The sequence below is a fragment of the Podarcis cretensis genome, assembly GCF_951804945.1.
Source record: "Podarcis cretensis genome assembly, chromosome: 2".
Lineage (NCBI taxonomy): Eukaryota > Metazoa > Chordata > Lepidosauria > Squamata > Lacertidae > Podarcis > Podarcis cretensis.
In genome coordinates this window covers 1,901,625-1,924,453 of record NC_137171.1, presented here as the reverse complement: position 1 = coordinate 1,924,453, position 22,829 = coordinate 1,901,625, and the positions used below count along the sequence as shown (strand labels likewise).

Here is a 22,829-nt window from a genome sequence, read left to right as displayed (position 1 = left end):
CGCAGGATATTTTGAAAGAAATTAAATTATATCAGACACAATATATGGAGCTGATGAACCAAGAAATAGAATGGAAAATTAAGCAAATGAGACAAAAGACTTTTGAATCAGCTGATAAATGTGGTAAATTGCTGGCTTGGCAAATAAAAGAGACAAAAATTGAATACTGTTACAAATTTAGAAGTGGATGGAAAGAACATTTGCAAACCAATAGAAATTAGAGACTGCTTCCAGAGATATTTTAGACAACTTTATACACAAGGGCCTCAGAAAGATACCGACATAGAACAGTTTTTGGAGAAAAATGGATTGAGAAAGATCTCACAGGAAAGTAAAAGAATTTTGAATCAGAAAATAACAGAGCAAGAAATAGAAGGTGCCATTCAGAATATGGCATTGGGCAAGTCTCCAGGACCGGACGGACTGACTTCCAAATACTACAACGTGTTGAAAGAGTGGTTGATACAGCCTTTGAAAGAAGTTTGCAACGAAATTTTGGAGGGAAAGAGGGCACCAGATACGTGGAAAGAGGCTTTTATCACACTTATACCGAAGACTGAGACAGAAAAGACTCAACTTAAAAACTACCGTCCTATCTCCTTACTAAATGTGGATTACAAAATTTTTGCTGACATTTTAGCGAAAAGGTTGAAAGTAGTTTTGATGGAGGAGATACATAGGGACCAAGCAGGCTTTCTCCCGAGAAGACACTTATCAGACAATGTAAGAAACTTAGTTGATATCTTGGAACAGTTGGAAGTGAATATTAACACTAAAGCAGTTCTGATATTTGTGGACGCTGAGAAAGCCTTTGATAATATTTCTTGGAGTTTTATGATGAAAAATCTTCAGGGGATGGGGGTAGGCCAAGGGTTTGAAAATGGTATAGGTGCGATATACTCTGAACAAAAGGCAAAATTAATTGTAAATAATGTGGTTACAGAAGAATTTATTATAGAAAAAGGGACACGTCAGGGATGCCCAATCTCTCCATTATTGTTTATATCGGTCCTGGAAGTTTTGCTGAATATGATTAGAAAGGACCAGTGGGTTAAAGGAATACAGGTCGGAGCGAAACAATATAAATTGAGAGCATTTGCAGATGATCTGGTACTTACATTACAAGAGCCTGAATCCAGTACTAAAAGAGTTTTAGAATTAATTCAAGAATTTGGTCAAGTGGCAGGATTTAAATTGAATAAGTCTAAAACGAAGGTTTTGGAGAAAAATTTAACAACATTGGAAAAAGAAACGTTTCAGAATGAGACAGGGTTAACGGTGGTTAAGAAAGTGAAATATTTGGGGATAAACATGACATCTAAAATTTTGAATTTATTTAAAGATAATTATGAGAAAACTTGGATGGAAGTAAAAAAAGATTTAGAAATCTGGTCAAATATGAAGCTTTCCTTGTTGGGTCGAATTGCAGTTATAAAAATGAATGTATTGCCTAGAATGTTGTTCTTGTTCCAAACATTACAAATATTGGATAAGATGGATTGTTTCAAGAAGTGGCAGAAAGATATCTCCAAATTTGTCTGGCAGGGCAAGAAGCCTAGAATAAAATTTAAGATATTAACTGATGTGAAAGAAAGGGGCGGATTTGCCCTGCCAGACCTTAAACTGTACTATGAATCAGCAGCTTTCTGCTGGTTGAAAGACTGGCTACTTCTTGAGAATACTGATATATTGGACTTAGAAGGTTTTAATAACTTTTTTGGGTGGCATGCATACTTGTGGTATGACAAGGTTAAAGTTCACAAGGGTTTCAAAAATCATATTGTCAGGAAAGCATTATACAATGTCTGGATTAGATATAAAGATTTGCTGGAAAGTAAAACTCCGAGGTGGTTGTCGCCAATGGAGGCAAAAGCCGTTAAAAAACTTAATATGGAGGTTAATTGGCCGAGATATTGGGAAATTTTGGAGCAAGAGGGGGACAGATTGAAACTGAAAAGTTTTGAGATGATAAAAGGGAAAGTAAGAGATTGGCTTCATTATTATCAGATAATGGAAGTTTTCAAAACAGATAGGAAAATTGGCTTCCAGGTGGAAAAATCAAAATTAGAAACTGAATTGCTAGAGTCCAGTACTAAGAATTTGTCAAGAATGTATAACTTGCTGTTGAAATGGAATACACAAGATGAATTGGTCAAATCGGTAATGATTAAATGGGCACAGGATATTGGTCATAATATTATGTTTGCTGACTGGGAAAAGTTATGGACCACTGGGATGAAATTTACGGCATGTAATGCCTTGAGAGAAAATATTATGAAAATGATGTACAGGTGGTACATGACCCCAGTCAAACTTGCAAAAATCTATCATTTGCCCGATAATAAATGTTGGAAATGTAAGGAAATGGAAGGAACGTTTTATCATCTTTGGTGGACGTGCCCAAGGATTAAGGTCTTCTGGGAAAAGATCTATAATGAACTGAAAAAGGTACTTAAGTACACTTTTCTTAAGAAACCAGAGGCCTTTCTCCTGGGCATAGTCGGCCAATTGGTGTTAAAGAAAGATAGAACATTTTTTATGTATGCTACAACAGCAGCAAGAATACTCATCGCGAAGTACTGGAAGACACAAGAGTTACCCACCGTGGAAGAATGGCAGATGAAGGTGATTGACTATATGAGTTTGGCAAAGATGACGAGCAGAATCCGAGACCAGGGAAGAGAAACGGCGGAAGAGGATTGGAAAAAAATTTAAGGACTATCTAAAGAAATATGCAAAAATTAGTGAATGTTAGGCTGATGCTGGATGAGAAAATAGGGGTTGATAGCGGTAATGGATAAGTAAAAAGAAAATGAATGTTATTAAAATTAAATTGAAATAAGGGGGGGATTTGCTAATAAATTACTGACATGAGAATGCAGAAAGGGGAGGTATGAGGAAGTCGGGAAAGTAAGGTATAAGAAATTAAGATTTGAAATTATATGTGTTTTATGTTTTTATTGTTTTGTATTTGTGTTTTGTTTGTGTTGAAAATTTTGTGGAAACTTTAATTAAAATTAATTTTTTTTTAAAAAAAGTTCTCTCTCTGAGGAGCCAGTCAGCTTATCTCCCCCGGCTCAAGCGCCTGCCCCCCCTCCTTCCCTCCCATTGCCAAAGGGACCAAGGACCCCAGTGAAGGCTGGGCTGGGCGACATTCCTTGCACTTGCCACCCGGCCTGGCCTTCCCTGCTGCGGCAATGGAGGGACCCAGCGCTGGGGGGCAGCAATATTCCTTGCCCACTTTATCTAATCCCACCATTGACCAGGATCACACCCACGATCGACCGGTTGGACATGTCTGCACTAACACATCTGGCAGGCCATCTAGTCGAGGGGTGGAGCATCTCTCTCACCAACTGTTCACCAGAGAGCCTTTGGCCCTTCAGATGCTGCTGAGCTACAGCTCCCATCACTCTGGCCCATTGGCCATGTTTGCTAGGGCTGATGAGAGCTGCAGAGCAGCTTCATCTGGAGGGCCACAGGTTCCCCACTCCTGAGCTAGGGCATTAAGGGACTTGGAGAACATGCAAAGTGCCCAGTGGCAGCTCCTTCTTCTGCAAGAAGATCTGTTGGAAGGTGATCAAAGCAGAGGTGGAAATGTCTGAGCAGAGAGGTAGGTTTGCCAACATGCAAGTCCATGTACTTGTAAGTGCAAGCATGAAAGTTCAATGGTTGCAATTGTGTTTCAAAGTTTGAATAGCTATAAGGCCTTGATGCTATTTGCATTTGTCCAGTGTTTCTGCTTTTTGAACCAGAAAATGGTGCTCATGAGCTTTAACTTAACCCCCCCCCCCAAATTTAAGTATATGGAGATAATGAAAGGTAAAACCTGAGCAGAGTTCCTAAGAATTAAATATATGTCTCTGTTTCCATGAAAAATAGCTTTTCATGTATGACTGAGTATCTGGGTGTGTCTGGTTTCCCCCCCCCCCCCGACATTGCTGCCCCGCCCTACTGCCAGCTTTCCACTGGGGGAATGTGTCCCTCAGCGCTCCCTCCAAAAGGGTTCCCTTCCCCTAAACTAGTCCTGACCCCTCCTTGATGAAGGAAATTCAGAGCTGGACCATCTCTAACAGATGGTCTCCACATAACTCCCTCCAGCAACAGACCCACCACCAGCAAAACAGGCAGTAATGCCAGAGAGATGACGTTATGATTCCCCAAAAGCCCCTGGGAACAAAATGGTATTCACTGGGTGTCTAAAGGATAGTGATGTAGTTGCTAAATGAAGATCTCTGGGGACAGTACTCTATTCCACAATCAGGTCACTGCCATAGGAGGCCATTTCCTCAGTAGCCCCCACCTAACTCCCAAAGCTGGCAGCACCCAGAGCAGGGCCTCAGCTGATGTCCACAATGAAGGGGCAGGTTTGTTCATGCTGCGGAAGAGACATGTGGTGTAAGGAAAAGAGAAGATGCAGGTGGGTAGGGAAGCATGACCAGGAGCCTGCAAGGGAGAGCAAAGAGCCCTCCTGGCCACAGAATAATACCTGGTATCAGAAAGACCAGACCCCGTGGCAGACGCTGCCTTTCCCAAACAAAACTGCCTCTGGCCAGCTTGGAACGCCAGCTGAAAGGAGACTTAGAAATCTATCTGACAGCTAGTCAGTCAGTCAAAGCAGCCACATTGAGGACTAGAATCATAGTGCATTGTTTCCGCTTCAGTTAACTCCAAGTAACAGAATAATCCATGCTGCAATTCTGTTTCCATGCAAAATTCAATGTAATCCAGATCCCAAAGCCATTCTAGTGGTGCTGATCCACTGAAAACCAGTTGTGCTCAAATCCCAATGAAATCAACAAGAGGCTTGGTTTGGGCAAGAGACTAGTCTGATTAATTTTAAACCTCCTTTAAAAAAAAAAAACCCAAAAAGAAACCAGGGCAGTTGGCTGCATTTAGAGTCAAGTACATTCTGTGTATGTTTGAATGTATCATGCCACAGAATATTCAATATTTGGCGCAGAAGACAGCATCCTGGAAGCCTCTGCTTTCATTTTAAAATCCAGCCTGCACAGTTGTGGAGATCGTTCAGGAAAAGTTGCACACCTTGACTGGTGCTAACTTCCAATTCAGCAGGTAGCTTGACAGGAGTGAGTGATATATATCATTCCCTGTCCCCTCCCAGGTTATCTGCGTATTAGTTTCAATTTGGCATGAACAGGCATTTTCCGGGGGCAGAATCTGGGTCAGTTTGGCACAGACTGTGGATTGTGGGTGGCAGTGAAGAGATGGCAGAGTGTACTTAGCCCTGGTTATGCTGCGCTTCTTTATAGAAACTCCCAACTAGCTATCAAGCAGCCTCAAAAGGAAGCCAGCTTAAGATTCCACCCCAGAAAAACAAAACCACTAATCGCATCCTCTCCCTCCAGACACTTACGAACAAGCCCACCAAAACCACCCTGACAGCTAGCGAATGGCTTGCTTTTGTAGCATCTAACATGATCTGACATTTTTTGGTGTTAAACTGATCCTTGGGAGGAGAGCCAATATGAAAACACACACACACACACACACACACACACCCCAACCACCTCCAGTTGGCTCAGAATAGGAGAAGCAGGCAACAGGGCACTTGCAGGAAGGGAAGCAGGAACACCCCAGCCCTGCCCTGCCCAAGAAGCAGAGCTGGCTGGAGGCTGCTGTCTTTGTTAACTTATTCCAAACTTCCTTCCGTGTGTCAGGCCAACAGGATAAACAGGCTTAGAAAAGTGGAACACGAGAAATGAATGAAGGAAAGGCTTCCCACAAAGTGGGTTGCCTGCTGCATCTCTGCACGAGTCACTGATCCAGCACAGCCTATTTCCAATCCAGAGGAGGAAGGTTCCCAACAGTGACTCATGCAGAAACACAACAAGCTGCAACTCTGAGAAGCAGCTGGGCAGGTGACAAATCCTACATCTTGTTCTAGGGCAGAGGACAGGCTCAGTTCCCCACCCCAAAAACAGTATCCCAAAGTTTTATTTTCTCCCCTGAATGGATGCTTTTCATTTGTATGAGGGAAAACAAAACACAAGCTCACATATCAAGTCCAACATAGAGGAGGGAGAAAGGTTGTTTTCTGCTGCTCCAGAGAAGCGGACACGGAGCAATCGTTCCAAACTACAAGAAAGAAGATTCCACCTAAACATTAGGAATAACTTCCTGACAGTAAGAGCTGTTTGACAGTGGAATTTGCTGCCAAGGAGTGTGGTGGAGTCTCCTTCTTTGGAGGTCTTTAAGCAGAGGCTTGACAACCATATGTCAGGAGTGCTCTGATGGTGTTTCCTGCTTGGCAGGGGGTTGGACTCGATGGCCCTTGTGGTCTCTTCCAACTCGATGATTCTATGATTCTATGATTCTATCATAGAATTGTAGAGTTGGAAGGGACCCTGAGGGTCATCTAGTCCAACCCCTGCAGTGCGGATGGCCATCTACTTTGCTGGCCTGTTTTCTGATGGCTGCACACTGTGGTTAATCTGTAGAGAAACATGTTTTTGCCCTCACTCCTCTGCCATCCATCCTCTACCTCGCTGCCTTCTGCCAAATCACACCATTGGCTCATCTCAATGTTGTCCACGCGGCAGGCCCTCTCTCCTGGTCTTAACGGGGGATGGAGCCCGGGACCTTCTGCATGCAATGCACACACTCTGCTGCTCTAGAGTCACAAATCTTCCTTTGTGGAGATCAGTAGCAGAATCTGCAGAGTTTCTAAACCATCTCAGATAGCAGGAGTTCTGGGGCCAGATGAGGCAGGGTCAGCAAACTTTTTCAGCAGGGGGCCAGTACACTGTCCCTCAGACCTTGTGGGGGGCCGGACTATATTTTGAAAAATAATAATGAATGAATTCCTATGCCCCACAAATAACCCAGAGACGCATTTTAAACAAAAGGACACATTCTACTCATGTAAAAACACGCTGATTCCTGGACCGTCTGCGGGCCGGATTGAGAAGGTGATTGAGCCAGATCTGGGCCCCGGGCCTTAGTTTGCCTACCCATGAGGCAGATGGAAGAATAGGCTCACTTAAGTAAGTCCAACAGGCAGCTTCGTGCACATCCAGAAAGCAGCAGAGGAGAACACTGGGTCAGGATCCTGGTAGCAAGAGACACTGCCTCCAAATGGGCTGCAACTTTGGCCTCTTCTTCCAAAGGCCAACTTGGGCAGCCTCCTGAGGTCAAGTCCCTGGGGAAGGTCACATTTGCTCATTATTTCAGCCCTGAATTCAGCTTGGCCCAAACCACTTCTTGCTTGCTAGTTTATTTACTTTTAATGCTCTGCCAGGGTCTCATTAACCAGACCCTGCTGAGAGTGCTGTGACATTCTCAGATTAATGGTGCCCTCTGCCAGCTGCTATTATAGCAGCTTCCATTGCCACCCCCATGCCCATCGAGCCTGCGGACGGGTGTTTTCTAAGTGCTGATAAAAAGCGCAGCCAAACATTTGTGCCTCATGAGAGTTGCTGCAGCATTTAAATCATTGCCAGCACATCATAATGCCGCAGGATCAAAACCTCACAGGGTCTTCAAGAGAACAGACAAGGCGACAAGGAAGCCATCCTAGGAACACTTTCTTAGTGGCAAGTGCCACTGAAGTCAATGGGACCTACTTCCTTCCCACCCTTTCCCCCCAACGGGACCTACTTCTGAGAAGACGAGGCATAGGGCTGCCCTGCCGGTGATCTGGCATAGCAACAGGGTTTGGGCGCAGGTGCCAGCATCCTTCTCACCAGCCAGAGAAACTAGAAAGTCAGCAAGAAGAGTTCTGCTAGTTCTCCCTCTCGATGTGCGAGCACCCCTTTTCCATAAAGGCACATGCTTGCCTGAAATAGCACTGTACAGGAAAGGCTTTGCCATTTGTTAAACATATAAACTGTCCTGGGCTCACCCCATGGGCAAAAAAGCCACTGTTGTTTTTTGGGAATTAAGAGAAGCACCATCCCTGGAGCTCAGGAACACAAACTTCTACCTCTTTCATCTCCCAATCTTTCCCAACAAGTGTTACGCAGATGACTTCTTTCATCAGGTATGTGCTTCTATTTTGCTGAGCTGGATGCTGCCGTGGGTGGTTTAATGAGGCATTATCGCCCTCCCACAGATTCTCCCAACAACAGCTGCTGCCCCAAGGCCAGGGCCGGGCAGCCGGGTATACATAATCTCTGGAAGTCAGACTTCTGGAAGTCCGTTTTACATCCCTACTGTCTTTTCTCGGGGCATCATGCCATGTGGAGGCAGCAGCAGCAGCAGCAGCAGCAGCAGCAGCAGCAGCAGCAAAGCCTCTCCTGCTCCCACTTCCCCTGCATGTGTATTCTGTGTGATCTTTCTTTCTTTCTTTCTTTCTTTCTTCTCTCTCTCTCTCTCTCTCTCTCTCTCTCTCTCTCTCTCTCTCTCAAAAACTAAGTTTCTAAGGCCCTAAGGCCATAGGAAAGAGTATGAGAAAATGTCTGCAGTGCCTGGGAAAAGACTCATAAAGCACACCACGCTGCCTGCAGGTGGGGGGGGGGGGCTTTGGTGACCCAAATTCATCTCCACACCTGTTTCCCTTGCTATGAATGGTCCTTCTGTAGGAGTTTTTCAGGAAAGTGTGCCTTACTTCTGTGGAATAGAAGAACTGCCTTCTGCATTTTCTCTTGACGTCTGGAATTCAGAGGTATACTACCTCCAAACATGGATGCTCTGCTTTAGCATGAATTTTTCTAAACCGGAGGCGGGGAAGCTGATGTCCTCTGGATGCTGAAAGACTACAGTTCCCATCATCCCTGACGATTGGCCATGCTGGCTGCTGGGGATAGTGCAAGTTGGGAGTCCAATAACACCTGGACAGTCACAGGTCATCTCAATTGAAATATGTGGCTACCCAAGAGTTCTGCTTGGTTCTGCTTCCACCATCCAGGTAGCTCTCATTTCTGGAGTGGGCTGTTAGATAAAAGCCATCGCTTGGGCGTGGGCAACTTGCAGCCCTTGGCTGATTTCATGCAGATTGGGGAGCATGGGTGATGCAACAGCAAAGGGGTGGCACAGAGAGAGAGAGAGGGAAGATGGTGAAGGTCCACTTTCCCCCCCTCTGGTCCCTCCCTCTTTTGACCCTGGACCCACCTGTCTCTAGCCCCTGTTCTCCATGGGCTCCACCCACTGGGATTCAAATAGAGCCAGATATAGGGCAGCATGACCAGTTCCCTTGTACCGGGTGTCGGGCCGAGGGGGTGCCACAGGGTGCCACAACTATGATGCAGTGAACTGAGCAGAATGGAAGCCAAGAGGTAGGGGCGGGTTTGTTTGCCAGATTTTGCCCTCTCAAAAGGTGCTGCTGCTGAAATCTGAAATCCCAAAGTCCACCCCTGTTCACCAACACACCCTGGCAGATTACTTGAGGGACAGTGGAGCTCAACAACAACAAAGGGTCCCCAAGCAATCCAGAGTAGTTCTGTTTTCCGAAGGACCCCTATCTGTTCTGTGGGGCAAGTGCAAAACAGCCATAATTCTGACTTTCACTTCAGACTTTGGGATCATCAGGGGCAGGAGGCGGTTTTGCTCCCCACCCAACAGATGGCGACAAGTGGGTTTTGCTTGGCTAACTCAGATGTGAGATCTCTCCACTGACTCTCCTAGGGCTGCAGCGATCACCAAAAAGAAGCCCCCAATGTTCAGATCCTTTCCTCCCAGCCTTTCGGCAGCCAGTGTCTTCCTGATGTTTTGAAGCACAACTCCCGCCTGCCCCAGTCAGCACAGCAGGTGGGAGCTGTCTTCCTGGAGGCACCAGGTTGGGGAGAGCCGTTCTATGTGCACATGCCCCACATGCATGAACACACCTGCCAGGGGAGCAGGCATTCCACTGCTGCTGTGGCTGGGTAGGTGTGTTGGGGAAGGTGGTTTCCTTTCAAACAGCTCCCAGCGGCCATTGGAGAAAGCGGCGTGTGTTTCCCTGCACACGGAAAAAGGCCTGGCCCCCAAGTTGTGGGGCTGTGGCTTTGGCAGCAGGACAGACGCTGTCAAAAAGGGCTGAGCCCAAAGCCTTGGCAAGAGCCCGAGCAAGGGAGGTTTCTGCCTAGAGCGCTTCCTTGCCTAGTCGGGGAGAGAAGGGCCAAGCACCTTGGGAAAGGGAAAGGGAGACGTCGCTTCCCCCTGGAGGATGCAATGGGTTCCGACTGCAAGCTGATTACATCAGCACAGGGAGGATGCGGCAGCAGTGCCAAGGGAAGCAGAACAAAGATCAAAGGCAAAACAAGTGCCTCTGTCCTATTAACGGCCATTTGCATAAGTAGGGGTGGATCTCCCAACTGGTTGGGCTGGAAGTTCACTCTGGGCTGGATGCAGCAAGGCAGCTTGTTCAAAAGGCGCACCAGCCCCACTGCAAGAACACATCTCTCTGTGTGAGAGAGAATGTGGCCCTTGCTCTGCACCAGGTGTGGGGAACCCCTGGCCAAACCACAACTCCCACCACCCCTAGCTTCTGCAGGGGCTGATGTGAGTTCAGCAATACCTGGAAGGGCATAGGTATTTGTGCACATGTGCACCATCAATGTGCCATCTTATGCTCACATCAGAGACTTATGGCACCCAACGCTAAGCCATCACTGTGGGGGAGAGGGCTGTGTCAGCCATTTGTTGTGCTACTGAGTCTTTTCAGAGCCTTTAAGGGTTACGATTTCTATATTCATGTTCTATAGGCTCTCCTTAAGAGTTTAAGCAAAATTGCCTGGCTAAACTCAAACGATCTTACTATACTTTTAATGCTTTTTGTTTATTGTCACCCTTGTCTGCTTTATCATTTTAATGTTTATAAAGGTTTCAGCTGATTTTTATTACTGCTTGTTGTACACTGCTTTGGTATTTGTTTAATTTAAAGCTTTTAAATCCGTAAGTTAACAGAAAAGAAATGGAATGGTTTGGACCAGGGCACTGCGTGTGCCACAACCCCACTCCAGCAAGTAATACAGCATTTATTTGCTTATGCAACTGCCTTTCTGGGGAAGCTCTCCCAAAACAGCATATAGTCATTAAATACAATTAAAATGCACACCAGCACACGAAACAAATAAAACCTAGGAACAGAACCACACAGAAGTCCGGCTTGCCAGGATGCAAGAAGAGCCCTGCTGGGTCAGGCCAATGGCCCTTCTGTTCTCCCAAGGGCCAACCAGATGTTGTAGCTTCCCTGCGTAGAGAGAGCATGGTGCTGATAATGCCAAGGTTGCAGAGTCGATCCTGGTGTGGCACAGCTGCATATTCCTGCAGGGCATCATAACTAGATGATCTTCAGGGTCCTGTCCAACTCTACAGTTCTCCGATTCTGTGTCTATGGGAGAAGGATGGACCATAGCCCATCTTCTTAGGTTCTGCTGTGTCAGACACTTGTGAGATTTTGTTGCTTGGCCAAAGACTCTGAAGTGCTGGGGCTAAATGAGTTTCTTGGAGGAAGGAACCAGGGACAGGAGGGGTCACCATCCTGTCTCTGCTGCTTCTGAACCTCAACTGTTCTGGAAGGCAGGCTTGAGAAGATGGTCGCTGAAGATGAGCTCAAGGCCTGGTAGGCTCATAAGGTTGTAGGCAGTCTTAAAAAATAAATAAATAAATAAAATGCTCCAAACTGTTGCAGGCATAAAGCAGAGCTGTAGCTATGGGGGAAGGGGGGAGCTGTTTTTTTGGGGGGTTTTTTGCCCTGGGAAGCCTCCAGAGGGGTGCCATCGAGGCTTCCAGCCTCTCTCTCTCTCTCTCTCTCTCTCTCTCTCTCTCTCTCTCTCTCTGTGTGTGTGTGTGTGTATACACAAATGCATGTGTGGTGAGTGTGCCCAACCTGGGTGAAATGGGGCTCACATCCTGCCTCAACAAACACCCTCCACCAATGATCGTGGAGATCCCTGGCTGTAGCATTTGACAGCTCTGCGTGCCTTTCACTCTCCCTGTGCTTTGAGCAGAGTGGATTTGATTTAAATCACTAGTCAGTAAGACTTGATTTAAATTTTTTTTTACAGAAAGACTCATTGTTGAGGGTATAATTTTAATATTTACAACAAGACAAAGGTTTCATTTTAGGAATAATAATTTTTCAGAGTAGTTTTGCTTCTACATTCAGGTGCCTATTCTGTACAGTTGAGGGTGAGTGCAGTTGCTGAGACCCAGTGGGATTGGGAAGAGGCTGCCAGCCGTGAAGTGCCTTCAGCACTTGCCTCAAGTCCGAGTTGCACAGACATGAACAATCATTACACAAAGATCCCAAGACTTGTGGAGTATTCTGCTCACAAGGTTGCACTTTCATTTTTACTGCTTCACACTTAGCTACTTGTGCAGATCTATTCTACTCCAAACTATCTATTCATTGAACCTCTTGGAACTTAGCATTTAAGGGGTTGATTCTGTTGTATGTAAATTTGCAAAGGAATGATGGGATTAAGGTTTTTCCCCTCAACTCTGTATTTTTATTTTATAACATTTTTTTCCTGTGAAGAAAAGGCATGCTATCTCTGTAGACACAAATTTACACTTTTAAGAACAGCAAAAACAAGCATCTGTGATAATCTCATTAGAAAAACTGCCCCAAATAATCTTACAGAAACCTCTGGAAGAGCATGACATTGTGAATGGATTAATGAAATTCAGTTACCAAAAAAAATAAACATTGCATATAAAGCCTCATGCTACATAATTTTTTAAAAATCCTTATTTCCTGATGAATAGCCTTTGGACTATAATGTAAAAATAGAAAACTATCTTTAGAAAGATGTTTCATCCAAAAGCATTTTATTTTTAAGAAATCCAATTTAAATCAACAAAATCCAATTTAAATAAACAAAATCCAATTTAAAATTTAAAAATCCGATTATTATTTTTATTTAAAAAAATCAATCATTGATGTTTATCCCCCCGGCTTTGAGCTCCCAACCTGGATGATTAGATGATTACCAGCTATTTGCTGAGCATTCACTCTTATATGCTTGCAGGGAGGTTAGATGATGTTGCATCTAGCAAACATTATTCCACACTTTCCAGTGCATTTTTCCTGTTACTTTGCCTATTACAAAATGCTCAGGGGTAGGTGGGTGGGTGGGTCTGCAGCTCCAAATCCAAAATCAGCCACAGTTGATTTTGATTTCATGTTGATTTCATTTCACAGTTGATTTCATGTTAGAAGGTGATCATGTTTATCTCTGTGAAAATATCCCCCTGCTGTTATCTCTATGTTGAGCTCCTGCAAAAGATACAGGAACAAGCCTCGCCTCGCCCCGCCCCCCTGCCCCGGCCAGTTGGCAGCAGAACTGGCAAGGAACAAAGGCAGAAGCAAAAAAACCGGTTGGCTAAGTTTTAATGGTAAAGGATCAAAGGCATTATCCTTTATGAAAAGGGAAAAGATGCCAGCCAAGTTCCCTGGTTCAGTTTCCTTATAGCCTGCCTACCTGAGGGTTGGCAAGGCAGCCAGCTGATTTTAATCGCACCCAGCAAAGTGCTCCCACTTTTCAGTCTATTCCAACCTTTCCAGTCTAACTGGCAAAGTTGAGGGGAAACTGCCAGCATCCTGAGGCCAGAAGCGTAAGGTGATCTGCATGGGCAGAACAAGTGGGCAGGGATTTATGACCGGAGCAAGGCAGGGTAAGTGGGTGGGCGGTGGATCACAAGCCAACAAATCCTGCCCAACTGGAGATCTCTGCAGGGCCCAAAGAGTTTAGGGTTGTCAGCTTCTGTACTGTACTCTGCTCCTGTGTCTTTAACCACAGGCTGGCTTGAAAACTTCAGGAGGCAAGAACTGCTCGTCAGACACACATTCCTCCACCCTTCCATTCCATGTGATGAAAAGCTTCACCAGCCAAATTCTGAACATTAAGGTGCTGTTTCTAAAGACACAGGAACAGGCCAGGACAGCTGGCAGTCCTTACAATAGTTTTAGATTAATCTGGGCTTGTACTGCTTGTGGATCCACCAAGTCAAAATCAGCCAATAGCCACCCACTGTGTGGCCAAATAATAATATAATTTGGGGGGGGGGGGGGTTGGAGCATGCATAGGAACTGCAAACGTATGTGGGCTGTTATCAAGTGTCCAGAAAGCCATAATACTGTATGCAGCTAGTGGGCTGCCATCAGCTTGGGGTGGAGAGCTGTTTAGCTGAGCAAGCCAGGATCAAGTACTTCACTTTAGAAAGCCATTGATAAATATGTATACATCAAGGAACCTAAGAAGGAGCAGGAAGATGAGGTGCTTGTTTGCTATGCTGTCTATGCCAACTTATTGTATGCACATGCCCCAGAAAGGTAGTACATGAGACCACTCTGTGCTCATCCTTGCTTACAGGAAAAGTGGGGAGGAAGCAAGCACAGCAGGTATGTTCCAAACCTTAGGCTGATTGTGAAAAGTCACTTGTTGCATTGGATTGATTTCACAACTGTTGGCACCTAAGGATGTGAGCAGGGCACCTGGAATGTTCCAGCCAACCCCTCAAGAACCTGACCCAGGTTCCTCCTGGCTGCTGGTCTTTGCTATTTAGGACTGGTTGGCTGGGGTGATCTAGGATGATCAGTGCCTCGCTTCATTTGGGGAGCAGGGGCAAGGGCGGGCAGCAGCTAATTCCTTCCCATTTGAAGGAGAAATTTGTGAGATCTTCAGTAGTCATCCATCCATCCAAAGCAACAATTGGGCTCCCCTGATCTGAACAATTACTGGGCAATCTCTAATGTAACAATTCTGGGCAGGTGATTTGATTATGTGGTGGCAAGTACAGCTCCAGACATGTCTGAATGAAACGAGTTGTTCAGATTGTTATCAGTTTGGCTTCAGGCCCAGTTTTGGTACTGAAGCTGCCTTAGCAACCCTGGTGGAAGAAAGACAGACAGGGAGAACATTGCCCTGTTGATCTTCCCAGGTCCTCTGGGCTGCTTTTGATGCCACTGAATGCAGTCTCCTTCTAGGCTCTCTGGTTAGATTAGGTGTTGGGGGTGCCATTACCCAGGAAAGTAAAAAGCTCCTTTACTCTACCATTAGGCCACCTAGCTTAGGACTGCTCATGCCAGGTGTGGGGAACCTTTGGTCCTCCAGATGTTGTTGAATGACAACTCCCATCAGCCCCAATCAGCAAGACTAAGGATTATGGGAGCTGTAGTTCAGCCACATCTGGAGGGCCAAAGGTTCCCCATGCCTTGTTTACACTGACAGCCAACAGCTCTTGGGGGTTTCAGATGGAAAAGTCCCTACCTCACCTGGTGATGGTGGGATCTTCTGCAGTGGCTTTGACTCCTGTCTGCCAAGCCTGACCCCAGAAGCGGTACAGGGGAAACTGGTGCTGTCACATGGGACTGTCCTGGGGGTTAGGTACTCCTGGTTTGAATTCTAAACCCCTAAAAAGGCTTCATCCAGTGTAAGTCAGGGCACTCCTCCTCCCATCAGAAACCAGCTTACGTGGTGCTTTTGGTTCTTTGAAGGCGGCTTTGCTCTGAGTACCAGCCTGCACTGAAGTTACATTGGCAGAAGCAGCGAGCGAAGCGGTCACAGGCAGTTATAGATGAATCTGTCTATTTGTGTTCTACATCACTTCTGCATGTTTTTACTCGTGGTTCAGTGCTGTTACATTTGTGCATTAATAGTATGTAAATAAACATTTTCTTTTTCTTTCTTTGCTGTTTCTTTTCTGCTTTATTGTTCATCAACACATCTGTACAACATAAACATTCATTCATTATTATCTATAAATCAAAATTGTCAAACATCACACCAACACCAACAAAAAAAGCTACAAACTCTCTGACATTAAATTTTCTTTATCAACCTATGACTTCCTGTCCTTTCCACATTTCTTCTGTCACAATAGCTATTTAAATCCTTGCTTCAGCACTTTTAAATCTGCTGGATGACTTAAGTTTAAAGCTGCACATCAGAGGTGCAGATAAGGTTATTTCATATAGAAATATACAAAGATGGGATTCTTCCAGCCTGCCTGTTCTCAACATGGACCTTATGAAATCTCCCCTCCCTTAAGATTTGAATAGCTCACTCCCTGTTTTATTCTGGCTAACATTTGCATTTGTGGGGGGAGGTTGCAGAGGTTTGAAAAATTTTAAGATTAAACAGAACACAAACACAATTATGTTCTGTGTAAAACTGTTGTTGTTTTTTTAACATGGTCTTTACCTGCCCTGAGAGCACTTTTGTGGCATGTGTCAGAATATAACTTTTCAAAAATAGTAATAGAATAATGGATAAACAGGCCTTAGGTCCATTTAGTTCAGTTTTGTCTAGACCAGGCTTTCTCAACCCTGGGTCCCCAGATGTTGCTGAACTACTAATCTCAGGTCCTGCTAGCGAGGGATGATGGGAGTTGTAGTCCAGCAACACCTGGGGACCCAAGGTTGAGAAAGGCTGGTCAACATGGACAGGCAGTCACTCTCTAGGGTTTCATTCCCAGCCCTACCTGGAGATGCTGAGGACCGAACTGGAAGACAATATTCCACCACTGTGCTGTGACTCCCTCCAAAATTCAACCTTTCCTATACAGTTTTACCTTGGTTTTCGAACAGCTTGGTTCTCAAACGTCTTGGCCCCTGAACGCCACAAACCCGGAAGTGACTGTTCTGGTTTGCGAACTATTTTTGGAAGCTGAACGTCCAATGAGGCTTCTGTGGCTTCCAATTGGCTGCAGGAGCTTCCTGCAATCAGAAGCCACACTTTGGTTTCTGAACCAAACCAAATGTTTTGGAAGTTGAACGGACTTCCAGAATGGATTCCATTCGACTTCCTAGGTACAATTGTACTGGGAATCAGGCTCAGGCTGCCTGGGTGAAAACCAAGAATCTTAGCCACTGGATCATATGGAGGAATGTGAAATATTTAAAACAAATAAATGTTTAAAGACTTAAATAGAGTGTGCTGCAATACATATGCACCACCTGCCCCTGGCCTTTTGTGTCTTAGTGCTTTGACTACAGCCTGCTGAACCAGTGGCAAGCAACATCGCAGCACCAGGTGGGCCAGTAGGAGGCGCTATAACATCCACACTGCTCTTGTCCTAATGTGTCACAGGCTGCCCATTCAATAGCTGAGGGCACTTCTGGACTGCCACTGTGTTTGCATAGGATTCAGTCACATACTGGCCCATTCAGTTAGGGCTCATTTGGAGCTCTTGTGCAACTAAATCAGGTTCTCCAAAACCAACCAACCAGGCTTTTTGTGATCAAGAAAGTGATGCAAAGTATGAGATAGAACTTGCTTTCACACCACGTCATCTAACCTACCTAAAAACAAACCGAAATGAATGCTCACTAAATAGCCAACCGCCAACCGCTAACCTCTCTGCAAACATATCAGGATATATGCTCAATAAACAGTTGGTCTGGAAGCAGCCCCAGCATCCTCCACGTTGGGGACTACAACATCCCTGACTGCAGGCCATGCTGGCTGGGCTGATGGGACTTGGAGCCCAGTGACACCTGGAAGGCCACAAGTTGGGAAAAGACTGTGTTATAGCACATTTTCTTTTTACAAAATATTTGCTTTGCTTTGTTTTGCTTTCTGAAGGTCCCTTCCCTATGGCCTCACACGGTCATGTCTCTTCTCCCCGCTTCTGAGCATTTGGTTTTTTAGACCTTGACTATAGCCCCTTGCAGACGTACTTCCCAACTTTCTCTTGTTTTCATATAGGGCCTGCACAGGGCAGCTATAATGCATGTAGCAGCATTTCTCAAAAACATAACATGAGCTTCCCTTAGAGGAACCAGTCACAGCCCTGCTATTTGCATAGACAGCTGCTGACATGATCGGCTGCAGAGAAGAAGACATGCCAAAGAGAAAAGGGCAACCTCTTCCGCCGGTGCAAGGATATTTACATTTTCATGTATTTTAGCATTTGGCCCACCCTGCTAAATGAGAGCCCAACATTTAATTTAATGAGCAGTCAAAACACAGCTTCAACCAACAACCATACCAGCAAAATAACATTCTAATAGTATGCAACCACAAAAGACACACACAAACCTATCAAATAAAGGATCTCACATTGTTATGAAATTATGAAGCTCCAAGCTTTGCTAAGGAGTTGCAAAGGAAGGGGAAAATCCCAAAGAATACCTCGCTGTGTGACCTCAGGACAAAGGGCACCACCCAAAGCATGGTGGTGAGAGTGCAGGACTAGGACCTAGGAGACTAGGGTTCGAATCCTGACTCGGACTCTCAGCCCTACCTACCTCACAGGGTTGTTGTGAGGGAGACTGCAATGGGGCATGGAAAAGGTGGCCCATGATTAGCCTGTGAAATCTTTTGAACAAGCCCACCAGCTTTCTACTGCTTTCCCGCCTTGGCTTTCATCTTGCTCTAACCACCTTCTCTTGCCTTTCCCAACAGACTTGCTGCTTCCCTCGGGAAAGGAAAAAGAAGCTGGATGGAGCACCTTGAGTGATGAAGCAAGAGGGTGATGGAAGTCACCTCTGTCAGGAGCTGTCACCTGCAGTGCCTCACTGTGAGGTTCCCAAAGGAGCTGAGCAGGACCAAGAAGGGGAGATCTTGCATCTGAAATGAGAAAGGAGTTCTTGAAAATAGGCATGTCCCAGGCTATGAATCTAAGGTCTATGTTGCTGAGCTGCCACAGAAAAATCACTTCCCTGCCTTCTGGGAAGGGATCACATTATTTGGGGGTTTAGAATCATAGAACTGTAGCGCTGGAAGGGATCCAAGGGTCATCTAGTCCAACCCCCTGAAATGGGAAGGATGCCTTCACTGGTATCTGTTTTTGTGTATGCCACTGACGCACAACATACCTTCAAACACCTAGCAAACAACTCTGTTAAATCACTTGGGTGTTACAGAGTTCACACCTTTCTTTATATTTCTTTTATAAAATCAAAAGAAAGAAAGAGGCAACAATAAACCACAAATGAAGGCAGGATTGAGGCTTCGCAAACACTGCATAGATTTTCAGCTTACACAGAACTCTCCAACAGTGAGGTTTTCTGCAAACTGAAAAACCTGCACACTGTCCATAGTTGATTCAGCAAAAGGTGCTACATTTGTGGCTTGTTGCTTGAAGTGCAATGCGCTTCTGTGGGCAACTTCTGTGCAACATGATAACTTGCCATTTGTTTGCCTTCCTCCTGGTTTTAGAGTTCTGCTGTTCTGCTTAATCACAGCAGAACCCCCCACTCAAAGTTCCAGATGGGGCCTGCCAGCTGGCCTCGGGTACCCATCTGAGCATCCTTGTGAATGGCCACTTTTTCTGCACCTTGCAAAAGTTTGGGTGAATGTGCTGCAACTTGGAGGTGCCAGTGGGGGGGGGGGGTAGGGAGCAGAATCTCTTTTGCCCCAAACTACTACAGTGGTACCATGGGTTAAGTACTTAATTCATTCTGGAGGTCCGTTCTTAACCTGAAACTGTTCTTAACCTGAAGCAGCACTTTAGCTAATGGGGCCTCCCGCTGCTGCCGCACCGCCGGTGTAGCACGATTTCTGTTCTCATCCTGAAGCAAAGTTCTTAACCCGAGGTAATATTTCTGGGTTAGCGGAGTCTGTAACCTGAAGCGTCTGTAACCTGAAGCGTATGTAACCCGAGGTATCACTGTATTGCAACATCACCAACAACCACAGCCAACTATTGTGGTTTCTGCCTGGGGTGCTCTTGGTTTTCAAGCTGTGAGAATTGTATTATTAACTCTCATTGCTCCAAATCATCAAAGTAAATAATTAAAAGGCACACACACACCTATTTTGCTGAGGTTGCAATCCACATAACTCCTCCTACTGTAGAGCCCAACTGCTGAAATTGGCCAATTTATCTTAGCGTGCCTTTAATCTGTGAGGGTTCCCCCATTCCCTAAAACATTATGCTGTGCTGTGATTGCCTTTTAACCTGCTGTTTAAGATCTGGTTTTAGCCACTGCTGTTTTTTAATGGTTTGCTTATCCAGCTAAGTCACACTCAGAACAAACCTATTCAAGTCAATGGACTTGAGTAACACAAGTCAGGAGCTAGCGTGGCACAGTGGTTGGAGTGTCAGATTGGGACCTGTGGGACCAGGGTTCGAATCCCCACCTGGTCATGAAGTTTCCTGGGTGACCTTGGGCAGGTCAGTGCCCCTCACCTTAACCTACCTCACAGGGTTGTTGTGGGGATGAAATGATGGGGAGAAACGTGCACCCCACCTTGAGCTCCTTAAAGAGAAAAGGTGGCATATAAATGCAAAAAAAACCAGATAAACCCACTGTATTTCAATGGGTCTGCTAAGTATGGCTAACATAGGATGTTACCGCATGGCAACTGCGTTCAGCTGTTCTAATGGTTTTATTGAACTTCCACTTCTATAAGCCAGCTTTGTCTGTCTTCAGATGGAAAAGCTGGGTTTTGTCTTGTAAATCAAAACAATCAAAACTTTTAAAGATGAAATGCAACAACAACTAGTTCTGGGGCCATTGGAAGCATAAAAAATCCTTTCCACCTATGGCGGCAGAACAGAGTGTGTTGGCCCTGCCAACAGCCCTGCTAGATCCCTTATCAGGTGGGCTTTTGACACAGATCTGCAAATCCCTCCATCCTGTCTGCTCAGGAGAGACTGGCATATCATGCTTGTGTGATGACACAATCATGGCATGAACTCTTGAGATGGACTACATACCATAAGCCAGTCACAGTGCACAATCTCTGAATGCCAAAGGTCCTGGGTTTTCAATCCCTGGCATCTCCAGGCAGGGCTGAGAGACTCCTGCCTAGACCTGGGAGCCCAAGTGTTGGTGGACTCCAACTCCCACCAGCCCAAGCCAACATGGCCAATGGCTGAGGAAGATGGGAGTCCAAGGACCTCTGGAGAGCCTCAGGTTCCCTCCCTACTGCTGCTCTGCACTGGCTGGTAGTGGCTCCCTGGCCCTCCGTATTGAGTTAGGGCATCCTACAGCCCACCACACATCTTTGTCAGTCCCACACTAGGACTACCCTCTGGTCCATTTAGCCCAGAGCTAACAGTCTGACTCAGATGGTAGATACCTACAGCAGAAGACAGCACGAAGTGCCAGTGCTTGGCAAGCCCTCAGATTCCCGATTTATTGCGTGGGGAAGGAAGGAGGCCCTTAGGGAGTTCCCAGCTTGAGGAGGAACTTCAGTGGAGCAGAGCTGGCCACTCCTTGGAAGAGAACTGAGAGCCTCTTCTGCAGCTCTTTAGGCAAAAAGCTTCTCTCCCCCGCCCAGTGGCCATTTCCTTCTGCCTGGCCATTTCTTTAAGGGCTGTAGCTCTGTGGCAAAACATCTCCTTTGCCTGCACCAAGTCCCAGGTTCCATCCCTGACATTGCCAGGTAGGGCAGGGAAAGACTCCTTCGTGAAACCCTGCAGAGCCACTGTCAGTCATTACAAGGAACTAGATGGGCTGTTGGCCTGGAGCAGTACATGGCAGAGTGATTCTTTCAAAAGTAAAGCAGCAGAACCAAAATCTAGCAAATTCTGCCAGCAAGACAGCATGTGCCAGAGCGTAAGCTGTCTCTTGCTGGCTCATTTTACCAACCAGAATCTAAAGAACAGCAAGCAAGCAAGCAAGACTTTATAGGTTGTTCTTTTAGCCTTTAACTGTGTGTGTATGTGTGATCTGAAATAATCTGTGCAGATAGGGGCACAGCTGGGCCACCAAGCCGATGGAAGGCACTCCATGCCTCTGAGCACCTGAGTCTCAAGCAGCAATAGTGGATCCAGAAGGGCCCCGAAGCTGTGCACCAGCTCCTTCAGAGGGACTGTAGCCCCATCAAGAGCAGGCAGCCTCCCATCCACCTGGTCTAGGGAACAGCCCAGTAACAGGGCCTCAGTCTCATCGGATTGAGCTTCAGTTTGTTGGCTCTCATCCAGTCCATTATGGAGGCTTGTTTGTTGCTTTGTTGTAGTTCTTATTTTTATTATGTATTTTGTTGTTTTTATATTGTAATTAAATGTTGCGAATTACACTGAGATCTACAGATGAAGGGTGGTATACAAATTTAATAAGTAATAATAATAATAATAATAATTGGGCCTTGTTTTTTAAGGAATCTGGGTTAGAAAACATTTTTTTTAGGAACCCCAGTTAGAAAACAGCCAGACTTACAAAAGTGTAAGAGAAGCAGAGTTGACAGCCCTGCAGTCTTGAAAGTATTTATAGCCACTTCCCTTTGCTACCATAAGAGTTGTTTAGGCAAATACACAGATGTGTTAATGAATACTGATCTCTGGGCAGATCAGAAAAGGCAGCTCATCCAGATTCATCCCCCCCCCCCTTCTACTATTTCCTCTTTTGAAGCTCCAGGAGGCTTCCTTAATGGCTTTCTCTGCTTTCTCTAAATCCTTGGCAGGAGGCCTCCTGGGGAGGGGGGGAAGTGGAGATGCCATTCCGGGACAGAGCCAGTGACGGCAGAGGCAGTTCTCGCCAACGTCAATGCAGAAGCAGGGAGGGAGAGGGAAGAGAAGTGCTTTTGTGCGCCTTGCCTGCTCATTCTTAGGAGAGAGGGAGAGCCCTGTGGAATGACACCAGATGCACCAGGAACAAAGATTGGCAGGATTAGATGAAATGAACCAGGTGGCAATGAAAATTAGAAAAATAACAATAACTGAAAACTCTCAAGACAGGAGGCAGATCAGGATCTGTTGGGATAGCAGGGTGGTTTGCAGTAGTTCAGGCAATTGCCAATTGCTTCTCAGTCACAGGGGTTGTATCCACACTCAAACAAGGCTGTGTTGTAATCTCTGATCAGCAGATTGGGACTTGTGCATACAGGTCATCCCAGTGGGTAGCTTGTGATGGGGTGCAATCAGCCATGGGCTCTGTGCCCTCAAGTCAGTGTTTTACAACCCAGCTCTCCTTTGTTGGATGGACCTCGAGGTGCTAGTTAAAAAGAAAGCAAGGTAGACCCTGGAAGCTTGGTGTCTGTCTAAAGAGG

General features: G+C 45.7%; 2 protein-coding genes across 7 annotated transcripts in view; both read right to left on the bottom strand.

The window, feature by feature from the left end:
• HDAC7 (histone deacetylase 7) overlaps positions 1–22,829 on the bottom strand; it is a 194,053-nt gene that overhangs the window by 63,823 nt on the left and 107,401 nt on the right. The window lies entirely within an intron of this gene.
• LOC307211332 (histone H3.2) overlaps positions 3,021–22,829 on the bottom strand; it is a 193,365-nt gene continuing 173,556 nt past the window's right edge. The window contains exon 2 of the transcript XR_013836380.1: positions 3,021–3,040. The gene's annotated coding sequence lies outside the window, so the exon portion shown is untranslated. The remainder of the gene's footprint in view (positions 3,041–22,829) is intronic.